Raw genomic sequence first — 9,088 nt, forward strand, 5'->3', positions numbered from 1 at the left:
CAGGGTAGCAGTATTTCTCTTCCTCAAAGCCACCACCGCGGCTCCTCTCATGATCCGCGCCTTCGTCGGAAGCCTTCTCTCTGGCCAGGCACGGCTACTAGCACTCCCTTTTCAGGCTTTCCTTGGGCCCGGTTTCTGCTCTTCCCGGCCCCGGTGTCAGGTGCACTCCTTCGCCTTTCTTTCAGGCCCTCTAGTCCATCCTGATGTAGCATGCTGCCCAGTTAAAGCATCACACCCTATATAGATACATTAACTATCTGCCAATTTTCAGTGGAACCAGTGGCAATTTGAGGGTGTAAGGTGCCTGGGGCAGTGGGGCCCCCCCTGCCAAGTACGCACCCACTTCACTTCTCCCATATCTCTAACTTCCCTGCATGAGCAGCAGCACCAACTTGCCTCATGCGCCAGCGTCGGCTCTCCCTCTGACATCACTTCTTAGACATGAGACCTGGGAGTGATATTAGAAAGAGAGCAAATGGCGGCGCAAGCAGCAGGATTGAGTTGCTGATCACACAAGGGAAGAGCTAGAGGTGCTGTGATGGGGGGAGTAAAGGAGTGAAGGCATGCTCACGGCAGGGGGAGGAGTAGGAAAGAGTGGGGGGGTAGAGAGGAAGAGGGGTGCCGGCAACCCCACCAAGACAGCACCTGGAGCAGACTGCTCCCCCTTATTACACCTCTAAGTGGTACTATCCAGATAGTGTTTCTGATAATTCTTATAACCCACCCCAGTACTATCCATATAGTGCTGGGGTAGAGCAAGGAAGAAGTGTGGATATCTTGGTTAAAAGATGTGTTCTTTTTAATGAAGAAATTGTGTTCTATTAGAAAGTATTTTGATCAGTCTCGGTTTTCTTTGATAGTTCAGGCACTCCCGCTGTCCCAATTGATCTACAGTAATAGTGTATATACAGGCTGTTCTAAAGCTGTGCTTAAGAAATTACAGACTGTTCAGAACCCAGCAGTTAGCCTTATTTTTGCTGCTAGAAAGTTTGACAGGGTGACTGACTCCCTTCGTTTTGGCTTTTGATTGAAACCTATATGAAATTTATGTGACATTTAAGATCTGCATGGTGACCTTCAAACTACTTTATGGGACAGTGCCTGTATATTTAGTTGGTTCTGTCTCACTATTATATGGCAACTTGCAATATTGTATTAGGAACCAAATGAAATGAAATTTCCCTACTGTAAAGTATATTAAATGTCTTAAATACATCAAGTTTTTGCTTTTGTTTCAAATGGCTTTGATTTGGAATTCTGTTCCAAGAGTAGTTTGAATTATTTGTCATTTTAGATGAGCAGTTAAAAATCTTTTTGTTTACAGAATACTGGATCAACGATTGATTAATTTGGTAGTTAAGATATCATGTTAATCTTTTTGGTCAACATTCGTATTTCCTGGGACGTTCCCAGCTTTTCCTTATGTTATCCGCTTTGAGCTGTATAGATATCTAATCTAATCTAATCTAATCTAATATTTGTGTGTCGCACAAACCGAAACAGGCTCTAGGCGACTTGTAGAGGAAAAGGGGAGCTTGGACAAGAGAGGAGGGGAGAGGAAGGAAGGGGAAGAGGAGACGAGACTAACCATACTAAGCAAAGAACAGGCTACAAGAATTGGAAATTGAATTGATATTTTATCTAACTCTACGGATAGTCATTGATATTCTGCTGCTACTGGTATATCCCGTTTAAGAGATCAATCTACCTGCTTTAAATATCAGCAGCAGTAGAAAAACAACTGCTTTTACATACAAGCAGCAGCGAGACCTACCGCAACCACCAAGAGCCCACAGACCCGATCCTGCCAGGAGTGTGAACTCCTCCCCCTGCAGTCCATTGGAGAGATCAATCTACCTGCTTTAAATATCAGCAGCAGTGGAGATCAACTGCTTTTACACCTAAGCAGCAACGAGACCAGCCACAACCACCGAGAGCACACAGACCCGATCCTACCAAGAGTGTGAACTCTTCCCCCCATGCAATCCGCTAAGAAGATCGACTGTCGGCTCCGGGCGGCTTTCCCGCAGAGGAGAGAATCCTGCATTCACCGTGGGCCTCATCTGGGGCAGCCTCCTTGGAGCGGCTGGGGCACGGGCAGTGTGTCTGGGAGGGAATGCATGGATGGGAGAACATCGCAGGGGAGGAGACATAGGCATCCTGGGACTGTCTGCCAAGTCTCTTCCCTGAAGAAGCCCTTTCTGGAAACGTCAATCGCTCCTCCTAAACTTACTTGCTCCACTTCATCACTGACGCTGAAACCGTGGATTGAAGACAAAGTTTTATTTTATTTTTCTTTCCAGCTTATGATTTATCTTTAATCTTATCTATTGTTTTGCCTTTTGTCTTTGTTTTGTTCTATTTCTATCATTTAAATTTCTCCAGAATTCTACTGTTCAACGGCTCCCCCTTCTGCTTCTATTCCTTTCTCTCCTCTCTTCTACCTTCCAAAGTATTTAGATCAATGCTGTCTTGTTAAAATGTTTATTTTATTTTTATTTTTCCTCTAACTCTACTTTTCACTTCTCTATTACCCTCCAGGTACTTTAGTTAGATTGTGAGCCTTCGGGACAGTAAGGGAATTTTTCAAGTACCTTTCTTATTTCTAATCTTAATGTATATTTTCTGTAAACCGCTTAGAACCTAACGGATGTAGCGGTATATAAGAAATAAATTACATTACATTACATAGCTATCCTGAAAGTGTCATGGTAGACTGTAAAAATCTTCAGTAGCATTATCTGGATAGTATGTTGAAAATTGGCATAGGACATATATCTGTAGAACAGCTACTGCTCTACAGATAAGTGCTTTTTCAATTTTGATCCATGTACTGTATATTTATTGCTGGTGTATTTTATCTATGCAGCCAATGGTAGTCACCACTGTCCACATGTATTCAGCACCATTCCCCATGTGAATAGCAGCAATATATGAAGGGCCAATGAAAAGTTCTCAGTCTAGCCATTAAGAGAACGAAGTGGAGCCATGAAACTTACAACTAACTATTCCAGACTTTTCTTGACATTTTTTTTTTGTTTGTTTCAATGATATGAAATGAAATGAAAAGTGTCAAAGTGTGGAATAACTTGCAAGTTTCATGGCTCCACATCATCCTCGTCTCGGTTGGGCTGAGAACTTTTCAGCAGCACCTCGTATTGTGATGTCATAATGCCTCATTTCACCAATGTGTAAGATCCAACCTCATCAGTGATGTCACAATGGCTTGGTTTCCCTGTACTTGTGCCCATTTGCTAGATGCATTTGCCTCATTGAAACAAAAATGGTTAAGAAAAGTGTGGAATAACTTGTAAGTTTCATGGCTCCACATCATTCGCGTCTCGGTTGGGCTGAGAACTTTTCAGCGGCCCCTCGTACCCAATATAAAATGCTCACCATGGTGTTAGAATATTGACCTGACAGATAACAAATAAGACTGAAGCAAAATTAAGTGACTTGCCTGCATCTTAATCAGGAAAAATCTTTATAAGACACTAAGATCTCTGCAAGTTACAATATTCCATTCTAAAAGATCAAGCCCTCCCACAATAAGGGGATGTGATTTATAGCAACAAAAACCCAAAGCAGCTTAGAAATAAAGCACAACACATACAAATAATACAAAGACTTGTACTGAGCCCAACAACCACTTCACCAGGACCTGTCAGAAGAGGGGTATACTTCTGGAACTCCTCAGGGAGAGAAGGTGTGGGAGAATAACATCACTGTAGGGATACCAAGTAGGTCCTGGATAAAGTAAGGCTATCTGGTTAAATTGCTTGTTCAGGGGCTAACCCAGTCACATCCAGCAGCACTTAATTGATTAGGCCCAAGTTCTCGTTAAGATGCCAAAACTTAGGCAGTAACTAAATTGTTTTAATTGGTGATAAATGATGCAGTAATTGAGGGAACCGAAAGGAACAAGGGGGAGGTAGAATCAGCCGGCGGCCTCAAACGGAGCAGAAGGACAGGAAGATGGAAGATGGAAAATCTGGTAACCCTATGTATGGGGGGAGGGGGGAGATCCATGCAACCTCATTATTTAACAGGTGGCATTTAGAAAATGTAGGTTTGTAAACTGGGCGGCTTCATAAAGAACTGGCACCAGTTCCACACAGAAGTTGTGAGATTGCCAGGTTCACATGTAAATGCCAACATCTTCATGTGAAACCTGCCAGGATCATGCCATTATTCCCCCCCCCCCCCCCAAGTGTATTTGTAGAGCATTGCAGAAAATCCAGAACTCTGCAGCTAGAATGATTTTATGGGGTGGGAAGTTTGAATATGTTACCCCATTGCTGAAGCAGCTACACTGTATAAAGTTTTGAAATTGATTTATCAGATTTTGTATCAGGCTGCCTCATTGTATTTCAGACAGGCGATTTGTTCAAGTTTCTATATGTAAACCAGTATTCAATTGTAATGATTTATTTAAATTCAATAAAATATTTGGGGGGAAAAACCCTCAAAGTTTCAAGTTTCTTTATTTTTTACATACCATTTATCAAATAGGTATCTAAACGGTTTACAATAAAACAGATTAAAAAAAAAAGATGTAGCTTATCTAAGTTAAAAAAATAAATAAAACGGGAGATTGCATAGACCAATGCACACAAAATGAAAGGGGAAAGGTTAGGGTAAGTTATTAAATACATCGAGATAAAAATAAAAGGGAGGAGAGTGGGGAGGGAAAATACATTGTGGTAGGGCTCACTTCGAAAGAAATATTTTTGTTATTTCACGATACTAAACTAAACTTTAAGTTTATATACCGCATCCTCTCCATAAAGATAGAGCTCGGCACAGTTTACAGGAACTATAAAATAAGGAAGGGAAAACATAATAGGAATTAGTGATTATAAAGAGGGTAGAGAGATTTACATTTTTGAGAATAACCAAGGGCTCCTTTTACAAAGGCACGTTAGCGGTTTAATAGCGCGTAATAGCGCACGCTAAGCCGTTGGCCGCGCTAGCCGCTACCGCCTCTTCTTGAGCAGGCGGTAGTTTTTTGGCTAGCACGGGGGTTAGCGCGTGATGAAAAGGCACGCGCGTTAAACCCGCTAATGCGCCTTTGTAAAAGGAGCCCCAAGTTTTCAGATGCTTACGGAATAATTGTAGGGAGCCTAGATTCCGCAGCAGGGCTGGAAGGTTATTCCAAAGCTCAGTGAATTTGTGGTTTGTATGTTTTTATTTCATGTTTGTTCTCCTTGTCGTAAGCAGCTTAATGTTGAAGCAAGGTGTACATTTATAAAACAAATAAGTAAAAAAAAATAATAACATGACGGCTACCCCTGTGCATGCCAGCATATTTATTTATTTATTTAAAAATTTATATACCGCATACAACTATGCGGTTTCCATATCACAAAAAACCAATAACCTCCAGTTAAAGCGCTGAATCAAATGCTCATAACTTCATCAATTTATGTCTTATGAATTCAGGTCATTTCAGTGAGTGGTTTTGAAGATCTGAAATGCTTTGTCTTAGATCATATAACAACAAACCAACGTGGTGGGAACAACGTTGGATTTTCCATCTTAAATCAGTACAACCTAATGACTTAAATGCCTCCATGGATATATTTCTATTTAACATCTTTTCAAAGACCGAAAGGAAAGGAAGGAAATGAAGATAAGAAAATACCAGGATCTAAATTGCGTATATACTAATGCAAGGAGCCTAAGAAACAAAATGGGGGAATTAGAATGCAGAGGACATAGACATCATTGGAGTCGCTGAAACATGGTGGAATGAGGAAAACAAATGGGATACAGTATTGCCGGGGTACAAGCTCTATTGCCAGGACAGGGCAGAACAGAAAGGAGGTGGAATAGCCCTATACATAAAAGACAGCATAGAATCGACAAGAATGGACACAGCAGAGACATAGTAACATAGTAGATGACGGCAGATAAAGACCTGAATGGTCCATCCAGTCTGCCCAACCTGATTCAATTTAAATTTTTTAATTTTTTCTTCTTAGCTATTTCTGGGCAAGAATCCAAAGCTTTACCCTGTACTGTGCTTGGGTTCCAACTGCTGAAATCTCTGTTAAGATTTACTCCAGCCCATCTACACCCTCCCAGCCATTGAAGCCCTCCCCAGCCCATCCTCCACCAAACGGCCATACACAGACACAGACCGTGCAAGTCTGCCCAGTACTGGCCTTAGTTCAATATTTAATATTATTTTCTGATTCTAAATCTTCTGTGTTCATCCCACGCTTCTTTGAACTCAGTCACAGTTTTACTCTCCACCACCTCTCTCGGGAGCGCATTCCAGGCATCCACTACCCTCTCCGTAAAGTAGAATTTCCTAACATTGCCCCTGAATTTACCACCCCTCAACCTCAAATTATGTCCTCTGGTTTTACCAACAAGCTGGAATTGCTATGGGTTAAAATACCGGGACAATTTCCTGCTGGTAAAGGGGATAGAGGGGTATAGATAGAGGATTACTGTACAGGTTATGGACCTGTTGTGCCGCCATGTGAGCGGACTCCTGGGCACGATGGACCTCAGGTCTGACCCAGTGGAGGCATTGCTTATGTTCTTATATTCTTACTGTCTAACACAGCTAAAAAGTCCGATGTAATTGTCCCTTTAAATCTGCTCCGAGTAAGCCAGTCACATGACAGCTATGACGTGGCCGGCTTAGTTTTACAACTTCAAAAGACGCTGAAGCGCCATATTTTCCTTCACTGTGCAAGGCTCTCAGCATCAGAACACTGCAAGTATTGTAGCTTTTTATAATTCCGATTAGGATAATTTGAGCCCTGAAGAAATGATTTTTTAATCGTGAAACGTTGGCCTTCATCGGCAGTTCTGAGAGGAAGTTTTACTGGTGCCGGCATCACACAGTCAAGTCTGTATGCCGCTAAGCAAAGATAAGTGATGCCTGCACTTTTTTTCATTATTTATTAATTACACTACCGTTCAAACCACTTCAACGGGGTTGTCTATGATAGAATGTTGGAGGGGAGCTAATGAGCTATTTAAGCTCTCCTTCATAGCTCCAGAGCAGTGATTGCTCTGCAGCTTCTGAGGCAACTTCCCCAGCAAGTGTATACTCGCTGAAATGACCTGAATTCATAAGACATAAATTGGTGACGTTTTGAGCATTTAATTCAGCGCTTTAACTAAAGGTGATTGGTTTTTTGTATTTTTTCTCCAGTTCCTCTTTATTTCTTGTTTTGTTTCCATATCACATACATAAAATCTTGTTTTCCTCTGATTATCGCATATAATGTAGACATGTCTAAACAACATCGTTAATCGTCCCTGTTATAATAGGGATAGAGCACAAATTCAATCAATTCAGAAATACAAGCAAGCTTTAAATCATACATTGATGTCAGAAAAATTCTAAAAGACGATTATCAACTGAAATATACCTTAGCATAAAAAGGCATTGGCAAATAATTGAGTTTTCAGCATTTTCTTAAAATTCATCCTCCCCATACAAAACTGCAGGATACCAGGCAAGGCATGCCATAGTTCTACGCCAATTGACCAGACATAGTACAAGTTAAATTTTCTGTGACAGTATAGCCCAAACTTCAGATTGGAAGTCTTACACAATGAATTTGTATGAGTGCTAGGTGGTACTTCTGAGGATCTATAAATGTTGTACTATTTACTGTGAAGAGAGTTAGGAGGGGTAAGAGAATATACACCCTTCCAATCTGAAGAAAGATAGTTCTACGCCAGCCACAGATATTATTGATGCTCCGATCCTAGCATGGATAGTCAACATTCTACCCTCCAAACTTAATTTCATCCCATTTACAACTCTAAGCTCTCTTCTCGGTTTATAGATCAGGAAGAATTCTTGTAAGATCTTTGGGGAAGCGTGATACAATGTCAAAAACTCATACTTTTGGAGTCGGATGACGACAGCACACTCGGGGGACTCTTGATAAAGCATTATATGCGAAACATGTCGGGTCAGACTCCTGAGTTTTTGGCTATGTATCAAGCTCAACAATATAAAGCTAAGTAATATACTAACAAAAGCACAAGCACTTTATTGCAGCACTTATATTTATTGAAACATGCAAATATTTATTTAAAGCTATTATATGGTACAACTAAGCAATAAAAAACAAGGACGGTCAATGATGAGGCGCCACATAAAGCCTCTCGCAGTAAGGTAGTACTTTTGCGGTGGAGTGGTGGGGCTGAGGCTTCCTTTAGAAAATAAATAAGCATATATGGTCCAGGTTGGAGCACTGATATATAGAAGATATTTGTGCATGTATAACATTATTGAGAAATATTCATCTGGACATTTAAATAAGTCAGGCCATTGAAGATCATTATTATACTAAGCACCTTGGTGTTGTATGTAATATTGACCACATCGATATGTTCATCATATTATATTTGATGCATCATCATTGTTATACAAGTGATGTATTTGTTGTTGTTTGCATCAATAAAAAAATTGTTTGAACTTAAATTTCTTCCCCAATGAGGCCATATAGATGTTAAACAGCAATGCCGATAAGGCTGATCCTTGTGGGACTCCTTTTTTTAACTTCCACTATTCTTGACACCATACCCTTACTTCTCACCCTTAAAGCTCTTTCATTTAGATAAGATGTGAACCATTTTAACCCATCTCCTGCTAAACCTAGTTGTTTCAATTTCACTAATAAAGTTTCCAAATTTACAGTGCCAAATGCATCAGAGACATCTAAGGATACCATGAGATATTTGTCACGTTTATCTATCCCTTCCCTCAAAATCTCCAATACTGAGATCATTAACAATTTGACAGAAACCCAGCTAACTGGCACTCCCAAGCAACAAGCAAAAAAATCCCCTTTCCCGAGACCACCTTCACTGTTACCCTCAACTCCAAACCGTCCCCCAAGCCATCTGAACTACTCTCCTCCATTTGCACCCCAAATCAATGCTGCTTTCCACCTCCTCCCCCCACTGACCAGCACTGTGCTTACCATATGTATGCCAGTGCTGAAAGAGTCTGCCGCTAATGTTCTATGCTGGGCCGCTAAGGGGCCCTGATCATCTTCACATGCTCGAGGCCTTCCATCTCTCACCCTCGCTAAGATTGTCATTTTTA

The sequence above is a fragment of the Geotrypetes seraphini genome, chromosome 3 (assembly GCF_902459505.1).
Source record: "Geotrypetes seraphini chromosome 3, aGeoSer1.1, whole genome shotgun sequence".
Taxonomy (NCBI): Eukaryota; Metazoa; Chordata; class Amphibia; order Gymnophiona; family Dermophiidae; genus Geotrypetes; species Geotrypetes seraphini.